This window comes from Protopterus annectens, chromosome 1.part1, assembly GCF_019279795.1.
Source record: "Protopterus annectens isolate FY-2018-M chromosome 1.part1, PAN1.0, whole genome shotgun sequence".
Classification (NCBI taxonomy): Eukaryota; Metazoa; Chordata; order Ceratodontiformes; family Protopteridae; genus Protopterus; species Protopterus annectens.
Window position 1 is genome coordinate 771,808,242 of NC_056726.1, and position 23,651 is coordinate 771,831,892.

Consider the following 23,651-nt stretch of genomic DNA (forward strand, 5'->3'; position numbering starts at 1 on the left):
TACATACCAAATCGGTCATGACCCAGGTTAACAACGACCACCACCAGTCCTGTTAGCCAACAGGGTGCTGGCGGAAATTGGGCTACTGTTGGCTGAAGGAGGAGAAGAGGGGGAAGGCATAGCCGAAGGCAGGAAGAGAGGAGAAGCGGTATGGACTGTGGTAGTGAGGGTCAGAACTTTGAATGTTGGCAGCATGACTGGTATAGGGAGAGAGCTAGCTGATATAATGGACCGAAGGAAGGTTGGTATATTGTGTGTGCAAGAGACCAGATGGAAGGGGAGTAAGGCTAGAAGGTGGGTTCTAATTGTTTTGTCATGGTGTGGATGGGAGGAGAAATGGCGTAGGAGTTATCCTGAAGGAACAGTATGCTAAGAGTGTTTTGGAGGTGAAAAGAGTGTCGGATAGAGTAATGTTTATGAAGCTGAAAATTGATGGTGTAATGAAGAATGCTGTTAGTGCATATGCTCCACAAGTTGGGTGTGTGATGGATGAGAAAGAAAAATTGGAGTGAGTTGGATGAAGTGGTGATGACTGTACCCAAGGGTGAGAGAGTGGTGATTGGAGCAGATTTCAATGGGCATGTTGGTGACTGGAACAGAGGGGATGAGGAAGTGATGGGTAGGTATGGTGTTAAACAAAGGAATGCAGAAGGTCAGATGGTAGTGGATTTTGCGAAAAGGATGGACATGGCTGTGGTGAATACGTATTTTAACAAGAGGAAGGAGCATAGAGTGACATACAAGAGTGGAGGAAGATGCAGACAGGTGGATTATATCTTATGTAGGAGGGCCAATTTGAAGGAGATTGGAGACTGTAAAGTGGTGACCGGGGAAAGTATAGTTAGACAGCAAGGATGGTGGTTTGTAGGATGATGTTGGTGATCAAGAAGAGGAGGAGGAGTGTGAGGGCAGCACCAAAGATCAAATGGTGGAAATTGAAAAAGGGTAATTGTGAGGTGGAGTTCAGGGAAGAGATAAGGCAGATACTGGGTGGCAGTGAAGAGCTACCAAATAGCTGGGTAACTACAGCAGAGCTAGTAAGGGAGATGGCTAGAAAGGTGCTTGGTATGACATCTGGACAAAGGAAGGATGACAAGGAGACATGGTGGTGGAATGAGGAAGTACAGGAGAGCATACAGAGAAAGAGGTTGGCAAAGAAGAAGTGGGATTGTCAAGAGTGATGAAGAAAGTAGACAGGAGTATAAGGAAATGAGGTGCATGGCAAAGGGAGAGGTGGTGAAGGCTAAGGATAAGGTATATGAAGGGTTGGATACTAGGGAGGGAGAAAAGGACCTGTACCGATTGGCTAGGCAGAGGGCCCGAGCTAGGAAAGATGTGCAGCAGGTAAAGGTGATAAAGGATAATGAGGGAAACATACTAACAAGTGAGGAGAGTGTGTTGAGCAGATGAAAAGAGTACTTTGAAGGGTTGACAAATGAAGAGAATGACAGGGAGAGAAGGTTGGATGATGTGGGGATATTGAATCATAAAGTGCAATAGATTAGCAAGGAGGAAGTAAGGATAGCTATGAAGAGGATGAAGAATGGAAAGGCTGTTGGTCCAGATGACATACCTGTGGAAGCATGAAGGTGTTTAGGGGAAATGGCAGTGGAGTTTTTAACCAGATTGTTTAATGAAATTTTGGAAAGTGAGAGGATGCCTGAGGAATGGAGAAAAAGTGTTTTGTTACCGATTTTTAAGAATAAGGGTGATGTGCAGAGCTGCAATAACTACAGAGGGATTAAATTGATCAGTCACAGCATGAAGTTATGGGAAAGAGTAGTGGAAGCTAGGTTAAGAAGGGACGTGATGATTAGTGATCAGCAGTATGGTTTCATGCCAGGAAAGAGCACTACAGATGCGATGTTTGCTGTGAGAGTGTTAATAGAGAAGTACAGAGAATGTCAGAAGGAGTTGCATTGTGTTTTTGTAGACTTAGAGAAAGCATATGACAGGGTGCCTAGAGGGGAGCTGTGGTATTGTATGAGGAAGTCTGGAGTGTCAAAGAAGTATGTAAGAGTGGTACAGGATATGTACGATGGTAGAGTGACAGCGGTGAGGTCTGCAGTGTGAGTGACGGATGCATTTAAGGTGGAGGTGGGATTACATTAAGGATCAGCTCTGAACCCTTTCTTATTTGCAATGGTGATGGACAGGTTGACAGATGAGATCAGACAGGAGTCCCCGTGAACTATGATGTTTGCAGATGACATTGTGATCTGTAGTGAGAGTAGGGAACAGGTGGAGGAGACCCTGGAGAGATGGAAATATGCTCTAGGGAGAAGAGGAATGAAGGTCAGCAGGACTAAGACAGAATATATGTGTGTGAATGAGAGGGAGGATAGAAAAATGGTGAGGATGCAAAGAGTACAGGTGGCAAAGGTGGATGAGTTTAAATACTTGGGATCAATAGTTCAGAGTAATGGTGAGTGTGGAAGAGAGGTGAAGAAGAGAGTACAGGCAGGATTGAGTGGGTGGAGAAGAGTGTCAGGAGTGATTTGTGACAGATGAGTACCTGTAAGAGTGAAAGGGGAAGGTCTACAAGAGGGTAGTGAGACCAGCTATGTTATATGGGTTGGAGACAGTGGCATTGACAAAAAGGCAGGAGTCAGAGCTGGACACGACAGAGTTAAAGATGTTAAGATTTGCAATGGGTGTGACAAGGGTAGACAGAATTAGGAATAAGTATATTAGTGGGTCAGCCCAGGAAGGTTTGGAGACAAAGCCAGAGAGGCATGATTATTGGTTTGGACATGGTCTGAGGAGGGATGCAGAGTATATTGGGAAAAAGATGCTAAGGATGAAGCTACTAGGTAATAGGAAAAGAGGAAGGCCTAAGATAAGGTTTATGGATGTGGTGAGAGAGGACATGCAGGTGGTTGGTGTAACAGAGCATGATGCAGAGGACAGGAAGAAATGGAATCAGATGATCCGAGGTGGCGACCCCTAACGGGAACAGCCAAAAGAATATGATGATTTATTTATCCTTTGTTGACTGGGTTAATCCCATTAGGCTACTGGACTCTTTTTAGGAGAGATCTGAGATAGTATTTATACTCATCATCAATCCCCTTTTTTCTGCATTCTACATGCCATCAGGGTGTCTTGTCAACTGTTGCAGTCTCTCTCGATTCAATGCCATAATCCTACCTTCCGTGGCAGTCATGCCTCATTGTCACAGGTCTTCTCTCACACAGTCCATCCAGCTCTTTGATGGATGCCCTCATTTCCTCTTGCCTTCTTCCTGTCTGTCCCAAATAATCTTCACCAGATTGTCTTCTGCACATGTGCTTGAACCACTGTAATCTGTTCTCTTTGACCTTTCCTGCAAATGGAATTACTTTAGCTTCTGCTCTGATATCTTCATTTTTTGTCTGCCTCACAGTGTGCATCCTAGCAACGTTACAGGCACTTCATCTCCTCTAGGTCTCTCAACTACTCTCTATTCACTTCACCATGCAGTAGGATTGGTTGCACCACTGATTTGTATACCTTACTTTTCTGCTTCTTTGGCATTCTTCTGTCATACACTACTCCTGGCACTCTAGCTTTGACCTCCTCATTCAGATTTCCCTTCTCCTCAACCACACCTCCCTGAAACTTGAAGCTGTTAACATGTTCCACTATTTCTCTTCTATCTCAGTTCTCAACTTCTTCTGACCCCCCCCCCTTTGCTGCCATTACAACTGTCATATCTGTACTCTGTTTCATCCCAAGTACCCTCAGTTTTGCATTCCATTTTCCTGTCCTTTCCTGAAATTCTTGTTTAGAGTCTGCTTGTCATACCACATCATCTGTATACAGCAACAATCTGCCTCCTCCAAACTGTTTGGTAATGTAGTCCATCACTAGTATGAACAGCAGTGGGCGCATAGCTAAACCCTGATGCACACCCCTCCCACTGGGATCCCCTCTGTGAGACCAAATACTGTTCAAACTTAAGTCATTGGGTCCCTATACATAACCTACACTAATTCTACTGATGCCTCTGGGACTTCCAACCCCCACATGTCTTCCCAAATCAGCTTTCTTGTGATCTTGTATGCTTTCTCTGAGCGTCAAAATGTCCCATTGGAGTCTTTCCTTTTCTCTAGCATTTTCTTAACTATCTTACTACAAACATTGGGTCAGTTGTGCTGCATCCTGATTTGAATCTGAACTGCTCATCTCCCATCTAATGTTCTTCTACCCTGTGTATTTGTTTATCAGTCACCCTCTCTAGAACTTCATCAGTTTGACTGGAGTTTGATACTTTTGTACTGCCCATAGCTGTGGATGACCTCTTTGTTCTTGTACACTGGCACTAGTATTCTTATTCCTGAGTCATCTGGGATACATCTTTCTCTCCATACTGCTATGAATACCCTCAAGAGCTATTCCTCTCCTATCTCACCTAACATCTTGATCATATCTGCTGTGACCCTCATCTGAGCCTGCTGCTTTTCCTGACTTAATTTTCCTTAGTGCTGTTCTTATTTCCTCTAGTGTAGGCTCCTCTTCTTCTCTCATCATAGGCTGTATCTGGGGCAGTACAGCTTCTGTGGGGTTTTCTTCATTTAGAAGCTGCTGGAAGTACTATTTCTATCTGTATTTCATGTCCTGAGGACTGGTGAGGAGGTCTTTGCTGGCATCCCTTATGAAGGATGTCATGGAGGGTATTTGATTATCTTTTTTATGTTTCTGTCTTTGCTTTGCAACCTGATAAGAGTTTCTTTGTGCCATCTACTGAGTCACTTTCCAGAAGCTGGTAGAGTGCCTCTGATGTGCTGTTTTTTTTTTTTTTTTTTTTGCTTTTGCAACTCTTCTCTTTGTTAGCCAATGAATATTTTTTCTTAGCCTGGTCCGTCTTTTCTCTCACACACTTTTTCTTGCACTTATCCTTTATTTGATGACTTCCTAGACCTCTGCATTCCACCAGCAGCTTTCCTTATGTACCTTGCTTCCATACCAAGCTCAGTTGCTTATCTGGTTTATAGTCCTCACAGTTACTTTTTTGAGGTGCTGCCTTTCTTCTTCAACTCCACCTATTTCTCCCTCTTCTAGAAGTGCTAGAGTACTGAGTAATTCCTTGACATTTTCTGCTTTCCCTCCAGTCGACTTCCAGGTCTTCAGCATAGTTTCTGTTGATGTTAGATCTTTCTCTGACCACTGTTTGTAGCTGATTATGGCAACTAGTGTTTTCTGCTGTGGAATGAGGGATGACTGTTTCACTGGGGATGACTTTGTAACTTCTGAGTCTACCCCAGTGCCCTTTCCTTATTTGGAGGAAGTTCACATGTGTTGCACGTTGGCCACTCCTGTTTGTGATCTTCTGACTGTCTCGCTTGCTGATCCATATTCTGGTCACCATTAATTTCAGACAAAAGTCTAGAATGGCCTCTCCTTTATTCCTGTTGCCCCACCCATGTTGACCCAGGCAGTCCTCGTATCCTGTTATTTCTGTCATGATATGTGCATCCAGGTCACCCATTATCAACATCAACATCAGTTCATGTTGTGCTGGTTTTTATCTAGAAGGTTGTGCAACTGTTGTCTGAATGTACCCTTTTCCTCACTATCAATAACCAGCTGTAGGGCATATGCTAAGATTATAAATAGTGCCCTAACCTTACACTGGAGTCTGATTGTCACGAGTCTGTCACTAATTCTGATGACATCTCCCACTGTCTTCTGAAGCTTCTCCCTCAACACGATTCTCACACTATTTTTTACCTGCCCCCCCTCCTCAGTAATAGACCCTGGATCCAAAGCCAAGTGGCTTTGCTACACTGGCCTTCTATCTTGTCTCCTGGATACATGGGATCCAGCCTCATCCTTACAATCATGATATCCTCTTCCATGTTGCATCTTGTCAGTGAGTGTAGCAGACCTTAGTTCATGTTTGGCAGGCTAACTGGTTTTATGTCCAGCTTTCGTTCAACAAAGCTGTCTCAGGTAACCCAATCTGGGCAAATGAACACCTTCCAGCCAGCAGCTTAGTGACCCAGGGCTGCTTGGTCTTATGGCAGGCACACACCTGCCAGTAGGGGCACATATATCCCTCTCACTGTTAGTATGGGTCCCTATAATTGGTCAGAGTACGTTGGGTTCTCAATCCACTTATCACCGGCAAATAATCATGCTCAGTTTTGGAGACATTAGTCAACATGACCAAATCACCTAGTGCTAGTTTTTACACTGTTGAGTGGCTAGCCCTGACATGGAAGTATTTATACTACAAGGGGAAATTTGGCCAGGGAATCAGGGAACTTACTGTTTTTGATAGGTGTTGTGGCATCTTTTACATCCACTCAAGCTACCACCAGCTCAAGCAGGAGGGACCTCAGTTTAGCATCTCATTCAATAAATAACACACTCAGGAGTGTAGCACCTCTCTTATGTTGCACTGTAGTATCAGAAATACAACTACTTCATGTGGGAATAAAACAAACAGCCTTTTGCACCAAAGGTGAGTATGCTACCTGTTGTGCCACTGACACTGCAAGCAGATTCTCCTTGATCTCTTACATTTCTGCAAAACAAACAACTCCATTAACACTAGATCTAAGGATATAGTTGGGCACTCTTCCATTAACATATACATAAAATATGATGTCACTGCAGCATGAACTAATCCTCACTAAGCAATCATGTACTACAGTTAAATGCAAAAGGGTATATTAATGTTTTGGCAAAAAAAAAAAAAAAAACTCTCTCATCTACAAATTAGGGATCTTGGCACCTCTGATGAAAACTCAGTCTCTTTTGACCACATATATTATCAGCACTCAGGAAATCTTTCTATGTAGAACAACTGACATCTAAAGATATCTCATCCAAATTAAAATAATGTATTGTCCCACTGTACTTTGCTCTAATTACTCAAATTAAAGAATGCAGTGACCCATTGTTTTGTACATATCCAGACACATCCAACAGCTACAGAGTGTAAGGACTGGATTATATGTCTTTATCTTTTAAATTACTCAGAGTTGTGATGAATAAGTGCCAAGTATCTCAGTTTCTTCTTTATGTGCCATATCTTCTTGTACCATTCATAATAAAGGTCCTTACTCATTCTGAGTTTGATTAAGGTGGTTTATTATGTAGTAGCAACATAAACTGGAGGTAGATATAACAATTCAGCAACATCTGAACAAACCTTGCTGTCTCAAATAACAGTGCTGACAAACTGGAACAGACTGAATTATTATGTTCATAGTGACTTTGAACTCATTTGTTCCTTTTCTCTGTTATAGCAGAATTAAGACAATTGCTGTTTTCTGTAGTTTCTGAACTGCTGGACATTTAACCTGATTTATATGCTGAATCTCTTGAGTATCTGTATCAAACTGAATTTCTGTACTCAATTTCCTGAATATCAATAATTGAAGTGAACTGAACTCATTATTCTCCAGACTGAAGTGAACTGAACTTCTGACTAGAAATCTTATAAGACTAATATCTTGTAAATTTCCTGCAAGTTCTGCACGCCTCTTTAACCTTGGTTCACAAGCCTTGTACTATCTAAACAAGTTCTATTTTTATACCAAATGTTCTGTACACTCTGTTACCACGTCTCATCCTTATCAATGCTTTGGCATGAATATTATTTCACCGAGCTCATTTGTATCCTAAACTGAAACATTTCTTTCTATTGAAACTGCACTTAGAAAAACTGCATGTAAAATGGGAAATATAAAATGAAGATAAAAACCTACATTAGTATGGATGTATTCCTAGGCATATGCAAAGGGACTACTGTATTTATGTACTATTTATTCTGGCAAAACTGTATTTATGTCAATCCTATTTGTACACAAAGGCCCCAGCATTTTCTAACCAAGATGTCAGGTCTATTATTACACAAAGGATGCAGCATTTCGTAACCAAGATGAGTTTGTTTGTTTGTGTCTTTCGGCTTTTCCCGGTTAGGGGTCGCCACAGTGGAACTCCAGTCTGCTAATCATTGATAGTTGATTTTTACGTGCCAAGTTACCAGCCCTGATGCACAACCTTCAACAAAGGTACACCCATTCACGCATGTCTCCAGGCAGATGACGCTCTAGCTGAGAATCGAACCGGACAGCGTCTTACTGTGAGGCGACAACGCTACCGCAGCACCACACCTAACCAAGATGAGTACTGGTCTAAAAACCTTGAGTTGCTAAGACAGACTTGAAGCCTTACCTCTGAAGTTTGTCTCTTAAAGAGCTTTGCATGGACAGTTATATCTTGCATTTTATTCCATCAAGGACCAAACTCAATGATCTCTTACATGTCTGCAAAACAAATGGCTGCATTAATACTAGATATAAGGAAATTAATTTCCAGCAACATATAAACAAAATGCTGTGTTAGGACATGTGTTTTTACGCAGTGTTTACCTTAAAAAAGAACACGCTCACAGAAAACTGTCCATGGAATCAAATTTATTGAGCGTCTTTGTTCTTAGAGCTTAAGCTTAATCAGAATGAAATGCAGTATATAGGAAGCATTGCCAAACTCAAAAAGCTATAGGTCACTTGTTTAACAGTTGGTCACTCTTCCACTTTAAAACAGTTGCAAGGGAAAGATGTTCATTAATTCCTGGGGGATTGTCTGCATTTAAATGAATTTGCCAATGCAGTTCTCTGAGTAAAATGAAGCTCTCCCAGTCACCACCCTGTGGACATTTATTGCACCCTATATAAGTAAAAGGTTAGGTACTTGTGCGCGAAGTGGTTTCCATATAAATAATATGGAATAAATCCTAGATGCAGTTCAGTTTCAGGCATTCAATCAAAAGCGAAACTTGTCCAATGTTAATCCAAATTTATTGTACACGAACTGACAGGACAAAAAACAGAGATGAGCGCTTTCACTAAAGTTAGCTTCTTCAGATCTTTACATTCTCACTTTAGGTTAATGCTTTATATAGCGTTCTCATTAGTTGTTGATTAAAAAATTGATGTCAATTAAACAATTTCATAGAAAAAAAAGAGGGAAATTATACATTCAGACATTTAAAGTAGAACGTCATTGCAGAATATCATAAAAATCACCATGTATCAACTACAGAAAAAGTTCATATAACATAGTATACTACATTTAAACATTGAAACATAACCAAGACTATTAAAAGCATTAAAAGGAGAGAGGGTTTTGCTATACAGAGAAATCATTAGACCTTAAATATGGGATATTCATGTGGAGTGTGAACTCATATAATATGATTATATATTCTATCATACTGTATAGATAAATATCCTCGATTGGTGTGGTGAATATTTAGATGTGTACTATTGAAGCCATAACATTGTTCTTGATAGAACAATATTTATAATATTTCCTAAGTGGAATATGATAGAGCATATTAAATAATGAGCATGATAAAATTCTAAATATTCCATATGTATTGAATAAATATGTAGGTGTAAGTATGAATAAGGAAAATAAATAGAAATATTAATAAAAATACATGATGAAATAGTTAAAACTTAATAGAAAATATATATGTATTTATAACCAAAAATATGTATATGTGAAATGCAACATGTATATATGCAAGTATGTATGTAATGTTTTCATATCAATTTATATGTAGATGTAATTATGAAGAAGTAAAAATGTAATAAAATGATAGACAAGGTGAAATATGTGATTAAAAATGATTGATGGTTAAAACTTGATTGTATATATATATGTATATGTAACCAGTATGTGTATGTGTAAAGTATAATATGTATATATATGTAATGTCAATTATGTATGAGTATAATTATAACAATAATAATTAATTGGTATGAATGATAACTTAATATAAATATACTTGAATGGCTGTATGAAAGTATGCATATATAAGATGTATAAACATATAAAAATATATAAAAATATATATGGATGGTTTAAATAATTATATAAATATATGAATATTAAATATGCATAAAAATGTATAGATAAATATATAAAAAAGTGTAGTATGTGTAAATGTATAAATGTGTGTGTATAAATAGATATAAAAGTAAACATGAATGTATAGATATATATATATATATATGTACATAAATTATGTCATTATAAATGAACAGACGTGGAGGTATATGAGAAATATATAGATATATAAGTATATGTAAAGAGGTATGAATCATAAGGATATGTATGGAGATGTATATATATAGAGTATGTATAAAGATGTAAATGTATATGACATCATATTAGGCTATGTGTAGGAAACATAAAGTTCATGATACCATGGATAAATGGGGTGGATGGATGGAGAATGGTAGGTGTGATAGGTTTAGTGTAAAAATGGTTTGAAATATAAATACTCATGTATAAATGTGTGATATAAATATAAATATAAATATGAGTATAAACTACTTGCCTCCTACATTATTTGATATGTCTTCGTTGCTTTAGGTATGGTTTGATCGAGGCCCTCTCATTCAAACCATGCCCCCTATCTGCTCTTAGTAAAATAATCCAACCACTCTCCCTATTTTCAGTATGACATCTTATGTTTCCTCCCCTTGGGTTTGGTATAATGACCTCTAGAACCCTAAATGTAAAAGTATGTTGTGCACCTGCTTCCATGACATGTTTCGCTAAAGCATTGTTGGTGTTTAACTTTCTAATGTTATAGCAGTGTTCCCTCATCCTATCACGTAGGCATCTATTGGTTTTGCCCACGTAGAATGATGAGCAAATCGAGCACACTGCTAAATAGACGACATGGCATGTCATGCAATTGGCATTTGCATTAATAGTAATTTCTTTGTTGAAGTCAGGATGTATAAAAATAGGGTCAACATTAATTAATGTACAAAAATTGCAGTTACCACAGGGCATGGTAGAATTGGCAGTATCAGAATCCTTTTTGTGTGTATTATGACATAAAATCCTTTTCAGATTCATTTTATTCCTGTATAAAAATGTGGGTTTTTCACCTACTATACTCTTGATGTCATCGTCGATGGTTAAAATATCCCAATATTTGTTTATAATGGATCTAATTTCATCATTGTCTCTAGTGTAGAAAGTTGGGAACTTAACCTTGTTTGAAACACTATTAGTGTTCATATTATTTGTATTGGCTGGGCCAAAATAGGGTGCACCTCTGGTTTCTCTTATTTCAGATGTTATTTCTAAATGTTCTTTAATTTCATTTGGTTTATAGCCCCTTTCTAATAGTTGGTTTCTTAAATCATCCAAGTCCCTTTCTAGGCCTACTCCATTGGAGTTCATCCTGGACATCCTTAAAGCCTGTCCTTTCATAATATTTTTAAAAACATATGTTGGATGCATGCTAGTTCTAAATAGTAACATATTTCGGTGGCAATTCTTTCTAAAAACTCCAGTGTTAATCAATCCACATGGTAATTTTTCAATAAACAGATCCAAGAATTCAATTCTAGTCATATTGTATTGTGTTGTGAATTTAAGGCACTCAGTTAACTCATTAATTGTTGAAATAAAATCTTTCAAAGTATTCATATTGCCTTTCCATAAAATAAATAAATCATCTACAAAGCGCCTGTAAAAAATCACATTGGATTTAAACAAAGAATTGTGGAACAATGTTACCTCTTCCCAGTAGGCTAGAAACATGTTGGCGTAGCTATTTGCACATGGAGTGCCCATAGCTACGCCTTCACATTGCCTATAAACTTTGTCATTAAACATAAAAACATTGTTTTCCAAAATCAATTCAAGGAAATGTGTTATAAGATCAATAAGAACTTCAGAGTAATCACTATGCTTCCTAAGATAGCATGCTACATAATTTAACCCTAATTCATTCGGAATTATTGTGAATAATGATTGGACATCAAGTGTAACTAGTATTAGTTCATCTATAACTGTACAATCCTTTAATTCATCATAGAGGTCTGTTAAAAAATGTTTAGAATCTCGTAGCACATATTGGTTATTGTTTAAAATGCATCTTAAGTGTTTCTCAATAAAAACCGAAATATGCTCGGTCACCCATCCTTTCCCAGAAACTATTGGTCGCATTGGTGGGTCAGTATAACTTTTATGAATCTTAGGTAGGCCCTGTATGATGGGAATGGTGGGTGAAGGTATATATAAAAATTCATAGAGGTTTTTGTCAATTAATCCACTTTTAAAAATGTCAGTTAAGACATTGTGAACATAAATACACATGGTGTTAATAGAATTCATACGCTCCTTCTTATAAAATTTATCATGCAACATTGTGTTCATTTTGTATATATAATATTCTGTATCTATTTATTGCACCCTCTCTAATACAATGAATAATGTTTTAAAATCATTATGGCTAAGACAGTATTTAAAATGATTTAAAAAAAGTTTCCCTCGAAAATTTCCTGTGATCATGTTCCTTCTTTAGATTTTGGATTTTTTTGGCTTTAGAACACTTGGTTTCAACAATTTTGTGCTGTTTTTGTGGTTATATTACCCAGTGTTTAAACCATCTCTGGAATAAACTGCCCTTATATGTTAAGCATAGTGGCATCCTCACATTCGTCAAAACTAACCTTGGTAATTGGATGGACACTTGCAAATTCATTCCAGGCTTGACTTACTTTACCTGCCTAAAGTAGGGAAATATATCACGAGGGCAGATATCAGCAAAGTGCAATTTGTCTCATAACTGAGTTGCCTTTTAATTCCCATGACCCTAAAATATTTTTAAATTCCTTTAGAAAATTTCAGGAAATACTGCTGCTGTAGAACAGATTCTCTTTATCCATGAAAAATAAAGTCCTTTCCTGGCCATATTCAAACACAACTTGGATCCATGGACGAGAAACAAAAATTTTATCCCATGACTGTCCCCTGTACTACTTATGGGCAGAGGCAGCTCCTAAATACTTTAGCCCATGTGTGTGTCCCCTCAAATTATCTATGGTATGATATCAGTTATTCTCACTAAGGGTAATATATAATTATTGACCATGGGATTAGTAAGGCCTATCTAACACCAAATGGCATTGATTAATATAAGCACCGAAAGGGAAATTGGCTAAGCTTAAAATGTCCCACAAAGGTAGCTAGCCTAGTAGTTGTATATGAACCTGTGAAAGGGAGAAGTAAATATAACATTCAATAAACAGTGACGTGATCACCCACACAGAGGAGATAGTGAAGGTGCTTGTAGAACAGTTTTGTTCAACTGCATAATAGTCACAAAAAGCAATGACATATGTTATAGTTCTGTAGTAAGAAGGAGGTACATTCCTTGAGAAATTATGTATTTCTTGTAAAACCACTACAACTACGTATTTCTTGTACAACTACTGGCAAAAGTAAAACTCAAGTTTCATGGATCAGACTGTATAACTGCTAGTACCTGGTGGTTTTATGTGTAGAATCAACGAAGACTTAAAAATCCATGTAAATAATGTTAAACAAAATTATACTATGGGAACGTCATCTATAATGACAAGTTGTAGTGTTACCAATTCATAAGTGGTTGGGAGGGGTTCGGTGCACAAATCCTTACACTCCTAAATAAATCACCAAACACATTTAAAATCAAATAGTAAAACTCCATACTTAAATACATAAAGTACTTCAACTGAAAACAAATAAATCTTACACTAGAAATTAAAAATAAAAGTTCTGAATAGAAAGATGCCACACAGTAAACTCTAATTAGTAACTACTAAAAATATAATGTACCCTGTCTGTCACTAACTTTCAAGATTGGAATAAGTCTGTAAAGTTCTTACAGCCAACTCCAAAGTCTATGCTACAGGAAGAGACTCTAGAACTCTCTCAACTAACACACACTCTCTCTCTCTCTCTGTGCCTGTCTATTTATGTGAGTCTCAGACAACATTTCCTGTATGTTTCAGTTTTGGATTTTGGAAGGTGTTGATTTATTTGCACAGTTAAACCCTTCTGTAGGAAGTGCCAGGTAAGGTAATATATTTTGACCTGGAGTAGCATCTTTGAGGATCATTAGGTTTTTAAGATCTGCAGATGTGCACACGACAGTTACTTTCATATTTAAACTGCAGTATCTTCCAAAGGTAGTAAATGCACAATGTTTTCTATACACTTTCAAACACTTCCTTTAGTTATGACACATTTATTAGAAAGGCATGTGTAATTTATTTTACTTTTAGGTTTGAAATAATTGCTTACACGTGGTACAGCTTTAGTACAAGTTAATCTACTACGGCATTTCCCCTCTAAACGAACAGTTATAGTCTCTCTAGTTTATTAAAGTTATCCACAGTACATACTCACTTTGAGGTATAAGTAGCTCTTTTGGAACTGCTATATGATCATGGAAATGATAGGAAGTCAGATATGAAACAGACTGCCTTAAGAGATTTTGTGGAAGATGGTGTCTAGCTGCTGTAAGAAGCAGAAATAAGGGTTATGCTTGAGTCCAAGACACTGAAATAAGTCCGAGCTATACTATGTCATAATCAGTAAAGAATATCACTACTTTAGACCTTCAACCACATCACACATTGAAAATGACCTGATGTAGTAATGAGTAACTATGCACAACCTCCTTAAGGTTCTACCATGCATACATTTGGGGCTAAACTTCAAAAGGTTATTTAGATTTCACTCTGGTGCATTGGTCATATTCTCATGTTCACTATGGGGTATGGCATAACCATGGAGCATAACAAGTGACAAATAAGAGCTATGTTTGTACGAATTCATATAATAAAAATAAAATGTACTTATTTATTGCCATGCAGCATATGGCTTTAGTAGTCTCCTTGCTTGACAGATAACATTGCTGCTGTTTATATTTGTGTGTGAGGAGGAGGTTACTGAGTTGTGCTGAGAGGAAGAGAACAATGAAAAGAAACAATAGGAGAAAAAAAAGAATTAAATGTCTTCCTCTGGTACATTAAGAGTATCAGAGAAAACCCAAATTCTACCAGACTAGTATTTTCCTGAAAAGAGGTCAGGATAAATACAAAGGAGAATATCTATGACTTGCACTGATCACTTAATAAATTTGGGGGGAATTGGGACTGATATGTTTGATGATTTACAAATTATTGCTATATCAGTTTGAAATCACGGGGTCAGTCCAAATTCTATTCTATCTAGTAGGCTAAACTAAAAAAGGCACTACCTATCTAGATGCTGGCGTTGTGTTCAGTGGCTGTTAACGTTTGCTTCTGTATAGTGTTTTTGTAGACAAATCATCTAATGAAAAGGGTACCAAATGGCTGCTGGCAGGCAGAAGGATAGAAATGACTCCTCTGAGACCGGTACTGTGTACGGAGTCTCAATCAGGTTGTACCTGGTGAGTTGTTTGCAATTATTTATATTGTATTAATTGCAAAAACTGATTAAATCAGGAGAACAGTGAATATCTTTTTTCCCCTCATGTCTGTATTATGCTTTCTACAGTCAGGCACAAAGTTAGACTCTGCATACAATAACAAGTACTAGAAATTAATAGCTGTGATCTTGTTTTTTGCATCTTTTTATTAACCATTTATACTGTAGACAATGACAAGAAAGTGCAAAGGGAGACAAAGAACATAAAGACGAATGGCCAATAGATTGTTATCATTATATTTATCTAAAAGTTGAACTAATTTAGGCCAATATTTATAATTATTATGATTTATATATATATATATATATATAGAGAGAGAGAGAGAGAGAGAGAATATATAAATATATACATTTATATTTATCTATCTATCTATCTATATCTTCTCTCTCTCTCTATATATAAATATATATATATATATATATTTTACTTATGGCTCTTATTATGATTGTTCACATATGACAATAGGTTGCAGATTTCTAGAAAAAGGAGGGAAATTTTGTTAGATTCTATTAATATTAGTCTGAAATTAATTATGTTGTAAATATGTTAAAAGAAAAGGCTTGCATAAATGCAGAAACAGAGTTTAGTAATATGTGATCAGCAGTCATACTAAATGACCATGGCTTGGAAAAGGAATCTGCTGAATGGACATTTTTCCCTTACAGACTTAAAAACAGGATGTATGCAAGAGCAAAAATACAAAATCTGCTTTTAAAGAATGGACATTTTTCCCTTACAGACTTAAAAACAGGATGTATGCAAGAGCAAAAATGCAAAATCTGCTTTTAAAGAACACTGACATGTTTTTCTGCATATAAATAATGGACACAATATGTTTCCTAAAATAACAGGATGGACACAATATGTTTCCTAAAACAACAGGATATGTTTATGACACTGTGACAATGTGTTTTCTCAAAAATATGTTTTTTTGCATGGAAAACAGGATATGCTTATCAGCATTGGCACAAGAACAGATGTTTTTATACACAGATCCAAATAGAATACAGGACAATGTGTTTCCTCAAAAATATGTTTTTTTGCATGAACAACAGGACACTGTTACAGGATATTCACACTGTCAGAAAAGCTGGTCTCTTACAAGACATTCTTAAACAAGGAAGCTTAGTATTGTTTCTACAGGATAAGCAATTCTCCAAAATAGAATACCAAGAGGACTAAAACTGTATATAAAGAGCTGTATAAATGCAGTTATGTTAGAGGTATGGTAGGGACTCATGTGTCCTAAGGTAAATGTTATATCTCTCACATCATCTGTACTATATGAGAAGTAAAGTTGGAACAGTATTTTAAGCTGCAACGTTTGTCCAGTTTGATTTATTATAAAAGTTATTGGTTACTGCTCTTAAAGACAAGTGCTGCAAAGTATATTCCCTCATCAGTGTATATTCTGCAAGTTTCTGTATGCAACAGACTGTGAATGCAAATATAACCAGACTTTGAATTTTAGCAGAATCCAGCCAGCAAGAATGAGTGTCTTAAGAAGACTTCAAATCCATCACACCAAGCAGTAAGCAACTCCATGTAAGTTTTTCAATGGCGAGCAATGGCAAGCTAGCCTGCATTTGAACCTACAATCTGCAATTCAAACACAGGGGGAGTGATGGTAAGCCCTGCAGAGGGTCACTTCAGTCAAATTGCAGTAACTAACATTTGTACGTATGTGTAAATCCTAAACAGAAGTATTCCAGTTTATGCAGCTTGCAGTAGTAAAGTTTTTTAGACATCTACTATTCGGAGGGAGACTAGTTCAAGAAATTCACAGTGCCATAAATTCTTCAAGAAAAGGTGAATGTCCACTAGCACAGTAGTCCGCTGCCTGTTGTGCTTCACCAGCTTCTCAAGTGACTCTGAAAAATTTCTAGCCATCTGCACTAACAGCTTGATCACCTGTTTTCTTGCTAACTGGTAAGACTTTTTTCTGTGTCACATATTTAGTGTGGATGATGTTAAACAGTTTGTATATTCTTAAGAGAGTTTATATTGTTACATAGTTTGTATATTACTAGACAGTATGGATATTATTTATAATTCGGAGTAAACCAAACTTTAGTAAATTACTATGTTGGTATACACAGCACATTAGTAAATGTAAAACCTTATTAGGGCAGGTTAATAGTAAGGCATTATGCAAATGTATTACAATACTTGACTGGTATCTCAAAGAAAACCATGTGAAAAATGACAAATGTTTAGTGTGTGCTTCAACAAAAACTGCATTTTATGTATTATTCCATAAAAAAGTATTGCATCATATTGCTAAAAAAATAGACTGTAAAGACAGATCTGTTCATGATAAAGAATTAACTAAGGGTAAAGTGTTTCCATTACATTCTGATGTTGAACAGTTATGTCCTGTCACCACATGTGAGTCAAATCAGTTACTGATAGAACCCCTAGTACATTTTGTTACAAAGGAATGTAGTAAACTTCTAAAAGACAGACATAATGAGTTCAGGAAGCTTAGACAAGTTATACATACATCTTTTCAAAAGGGCATAGGAGTTTCAAATTCAGCATAACAGCTTACTAAAGAATGTCAGAAAGACCATGCAACATCACAGGAAATTCAACAGAAGTTGCAGGATAAAGGAAATAAATTAGCTGAACTGACAGAGACTGGGAACTTCCTGCATACACAGTTAATCTGTGCAAAAGAAATCTATTTTATAATATGTTTATGTTTTGAAAATGGTTAAACATACATGGTAGGATGGTAGGATCTGATGTCTGGACAAATCATTCTTAAATGTTTTACTTTCATTCAGTTAAAGCAAGACATCTATCAGTACTACAGTAAAGTAAAGCATATGAATGCCATTCATTAGCATAGTCAAAAGGTAAACAAAACTGTTCTAGTGTATAAAATTAAATAAAAATAGATGAGTAAAAATTTAAAGTCACAAGACATGACATGCTTGTATAAAGATATACATATACAAGACAGACATGCATGTGTGTTATTTTCATCTAGAGTACTTCTGTTACAATACACAAGAATAACAGGCAGACAACAGCAAATATAAATAATATAAATATAAATGTGTTGGTTAAACTAATATCTATTTTGTTTTTTACAATTTAGTAACACCAAACAGTTAAAGTTCTGAATTTTAAAAAGAAAATCACAGATGGTATTATTCAAACAGTTTTTGTAAAATTAATGGCAGGACAGTTAAATAGTTAAATAGATAAATAAATAAAAAAAATACTGAAATCCATGTAAGCTAATTGTAATGTAGTATAAATGCATAGTTATGCAAATCACAATCACATTAAAGGAAAAATGCTAAAAGAATTAACTATAGTTTACAGAGTATGAAATGTGAGCTCAGACCTTCCTAGACTGGATGTTTAGTTACAGGAAATGCTGGAAAGATAAGATAAACAAGAGTGTTTACCAGACAAGTAGCTTGAGTTTTTCTAAAGCATCATTGTTATTAAAACATACTTGTTAAAATGTTTACAAGCAACACTATTTAGTAATTGTCATAAAATGCCACAATTGTGCATAGATGTCACTTATAATCTGTTTGCAAGTAAATGTTAAAAGGACAAAAAAAAAAAACCTCAGTTGCATCAAGTACAGCCAGCAAATGGGCTATAGTATACATACAGTTCAAATCAATTGTGCAGGAGGGTGTAAATACCTACTAGAGGTAATTTACAGTGAAAGCTTTATTTAGTAACCTAATAAAATAAATGTATAACCAAAATGTTGGGCTGACATACATTCTATTCTCACAGCATAGGGCAGGTAAACAGTGCTGAAGTACTACAGGGGGAGGGGTACTTTCTCAGTTTTACAGTGACTGTATAAGGGGGAGGGGTACTTTCTCAATTTTACACTGACTGTATAAGCAGTACTGCACAAGGGTCTGAAATAAAGCTACAGAAAAAATAAACAACAAGGCTCTGAAATAAAGCTAGAGAGAAAATAAACAACAAGGGTCTGAAATAAAAGCTACAGAAAAATAAACAACAAGGGTCTGAAATAAAGCTACAGAAAAAATAAACAACAAGGGTCTGAAATAAAGCTACATAAAAATAAATAATAAGGGTCTAAAATAAAGCTACAGGAAAAAATATCTAATTCCTTCTTGACAATACTCTTTTAGGGAGAGGAAAAAACAGGTATTAGTGTATTAGAAATACTGGTAAACTGGATAAAAAATTAGCTCAACTGACAAAACAGGTATTAGTGTATTAGAAATACTGGTAAGCTGGATTAAACCTGACAGAATAAGATATTTTACAAGTTCTTAATAGCTATCATAATGGTTATTATTGTATTGTTTAGAATTAAATTGTATTTACAACCTGTTAAATTGTAAAGCTATACAAGAGATGGTTAAAAAACAAGAGATGATTTAAAATTGCTTTATTAAAGCTATAAAGAGAGAATAAAGATATGCAAAATGCATAAATATTTCTAATAGCAAGAATGGTCACTATTTCAATATGTTTTTGACAAAACAATGTTGGTATAAAAAAGCATGAATATTTTAATTGCTGAGTATGTAGTTTAAAATAACAGGACATATGCATTTGGTGGCAATACCACTAGATATTTCTAAAGAAACAAACATTTTTCAGGATTTTGCTTAATATTAATGTTATTAAATTTGTAAGATTAGACTAATTGTACTTTACAGTCTTTGTATGTACAAATGTAGAAAATTTCAGTACAAATGATAGTCTTTGTATGTACAAATGCAGAAAAATTCAGTACAAATGAAATTAATGTCTAGTAATGAATATGTGTGAAAAAACATATTTAAAGAAAACAATGGGTCTGGGATACCTACTAGATTGAAATGCATAAATAGCAAACAGTTTAAATACATACTGATCAGGATACATTGTAATAAGTTCAAAACAAGGTAACCCCAAGCTACCATATAGATGGCAACCCACTAAGCACAGAAGAAGTTATCAGAGACCTGGGTACCCAGGTTGACAGTGGCCTCTCGTTTGACACTCACGTTGCTAAAGTGGTTCGAAAGACCTACTACATTGCCCATCTGATCATGAAGGGATTCACATCCAGATCAAGTGAGGTCATTGTTCCCCTGTACTCTTCACTTATCAGACCAATGATCGAGTACAATGCCCCGTTCGGGATGTATCTCACCCGACACCTGCAGCAATTGGAGAGACCCCAAAAGTTCCTCACCAAAAGGATAAAGGGACTCCAAAACCTGTCATATACTGCCAGACTGAAGAAACTCCAACTCTATTCAGTTGCATACCGTCTGCTCAGAGGTGACCTGTGCCTGACATACAAGGCCATGACCAACCCGGAATTAATGGACATGCTCCACCTCAAAAAATCCAAATCCACCAGAACCACTAGAGCAAGTGACTTAAACCTTAGCACGGATATAAATAGGACGTGCTGGAGGGATAGATTTATCACCCAGAGACTCCCCATGCTGTGGAATAAAATCCTGGTCCATGTGAGGCAGAGCACCTCGCTGGCTCTGTTCAAGAGAAATCTTGACCGGTGGATGGGAGATCATAGGTTTACCCCGGGAATCATCTCTGTGTCACTGTTGGACAGAGGCACAACAAACTAATGGGCACATTATTTCTAACATAAGGGGTGGCGTAAGCCACATAACTTTGGGCTAGGCTTATAAATGCCTTAGGGCAGATAGCCTAGTATAAACCTATGAACCTATAATTTGTCAAGTTGTAATATCACTGGTTTTACCCCAGTAAAATAATTGCTTTCAAATATTTATTATCTAAGTCCAGTTCAGTATTTTACCAAGATGTTATTGAGCAGTTCAGAGACATGATCACAATGTTATGGTTAAAATGACATTGAAACTGTATATTTTCAGAAGTGTATAAATGCTTGCAGAAACACATGGTTCTAATTTCTTATAGTTAATTCAACAGTTGCAAAGAGTTAATGAAACAGTTCTAAGTCATAAATGAAATTCTATGATTGCAAAAGAATAAATTGATCAAGTTAAACTAAAGCAGACACAGCTCATAACTGATAAAATATTTTCACAGAATGGTCTGCAAAAGAAAAAGTTGTTAAATACATTCAGTTTTGGTAGTAATACTTAATATCATTGTATTAACTATGTAAAATTGCATTTTGACTTGTATCAATAGAAGACTATAGGTTTGTTTCTTAATGTGTTTTCTATATAAAATGTTTTGAGTATGTTTAAAAACAGAGGGAATTGTTAGATTCTATTAATATTAGTCTGAAATTAATTATGTTGCAAATATGCTGAAAGAAAAGGCTTGCATAAATGCAGAAACAGAGTTTAGTAATATGTGATCAGCAGTCATACTAAATGACCATGGCTTGGAAAAGGAATCTGCTGAATGGACATTTTTCCCTTACAGACTTAAAAACAGGATGTATGCAAGAGCAAAACTACAAAATCTGCTTTTAAAGAATGGACATTTTTCCCTTACAGACTTAAAAACAGGATGTATGCAAGAGCAAAAATGCAAAATCTGCTTTTAAAGAACACTGACATGTTTTTCTGCATATAAAAAATGGACACAATATGTTTCCTAAAACAACAGGATATGTTTATGACACTGTGACAATGTGTTTTCTCAAAAATATGTTTTTCTGCATGGAAAACAGGATATACTTATCAGCATTGGCAGAAGAACAGATGTTTTTATACACAGATCCAAATAGAATACAGAACAATGTGTTTCCTCAAAAATATGTTTTTTTGCATGAACAACAGGACACTGTTACAGGATATTCACACTGTCAGAAAAGCTGGTCTCTTACAAGACATTCTTAAACAAGGAAGCTTAGTATTGTTTCTACAGGATAAGCAATTCTCCAAAATAGAATACCAAGAGGACTAAAACTGTATATAAAGAGCTATATAAATGCAGTTATGTTAGAGGTATGGTAGGGACTCATGTGTCCTAAGGTAAATGTTATATCTCTCACATCATCTGTACTATATGAGAAGTAAAGTTGGAACAGTATTTTAAGCTGCAACGTTTGTCCAGTTTGATTTATTATAAAAGTTATTGGTTACTGCTCTTAAAGACAAGTGCTGCAAAGTATATTCTCTCATCAGTGTATATTCTGCAAGTTTCTGTATGCAACAGACTGTGAATGCAAATATAACCAGACTTTGAATTTTAGCAGAATCCAGCCAGCAAGAATGAGTGTCTTAAGAAGACTTCAAATCCATCACACCAAGCAGTAAGCAGCTCCATGTAATTTTTTCAAATTTAGTTTTTGTTTTTAATTCTAAGTAATGCCTTTTCTACCTACTGCTATTATATATCACAGCAAAGGCTTCTGCAATGTTTTTATGCAAATTGGAATTGTGGCCTTAAAGAAGACCAAGGGCAGGATTAAGAAAGGCTTTCCACTGTGCTGAAGCCTTAACTTCAAAGTATTATGTAATGCAGCAAGCCTTTCAATTCAGAATCTGCTCGCCCACTACATTTTTTCCCAGGTTGTGGCCATAGAATGGGAAGAGGTCTAACTGAAAACCCCCCATGCAAATGTTGTTCTGTAGAGCAGCTAATGCTAATTAGCCCTGTGATCTCTCTTGAAAGTAGCACCCTCCAGATTAATTTGGCAAGGCATAACATTTTTTGTGGGAAGGAAGAAGTGTATGCCATGTTTTGACAGTATACACCCACTCATCTTCATGAGACCTGGCTATAGGTAGGAATAGCATAGCCATGGGAGTGTGTGAGTCTGTGTCTAGAGGGGAATGAATGCAACTGAAGAGTGTTTCAGTGAGTGAGTGAGTGAGTGAGTGAGTGAGTGAGTGAGTTAGTGGTACTTTGATTATGAATGTGTTAAGTATGAGCTTGATTGTGGGGGTATATGTGTGTGTCTGTGTGCGAATGTCTGAGACAGTGTGTGTGTGTGTGTGTGTGTGTGTGTGTGTGTGTGTGTGTGTGTGTGTGTGTGTGTGTGTGTGTGTGTGTGTTGTTGGGCGCCAGTGTTACCACAATGTATGGGCTGGTAGGAAGAACACTAACAAAGTCTCAGATGTGACAGCACAATGTTTGATTCAGAGATGTGTTAATGGGCTCTAATGGGTTGCTCTCTGAACTGAAAATTCTTTTCATCAAGCTAATTATCTAACTTGCATTAGCTAGTTAGTGTGGCTAGAGAAAGTCTTTCTGAATTCCCCTAAAAAATGATTTGTTAATTAAAACTTATCAAGCCATAACATTTGACAAATGGATGAATGAATAAATAAATAAAAATAAACCCGGAGCTTCATTAAAGGGCCAAGCATGAGCCATATGTCTTATGATAAAAAGCCCCCCCACCCCAATGTATCCATTTACTATTCAGAGAAATGTTAGCTGTGATGAGATAAGACCTCAT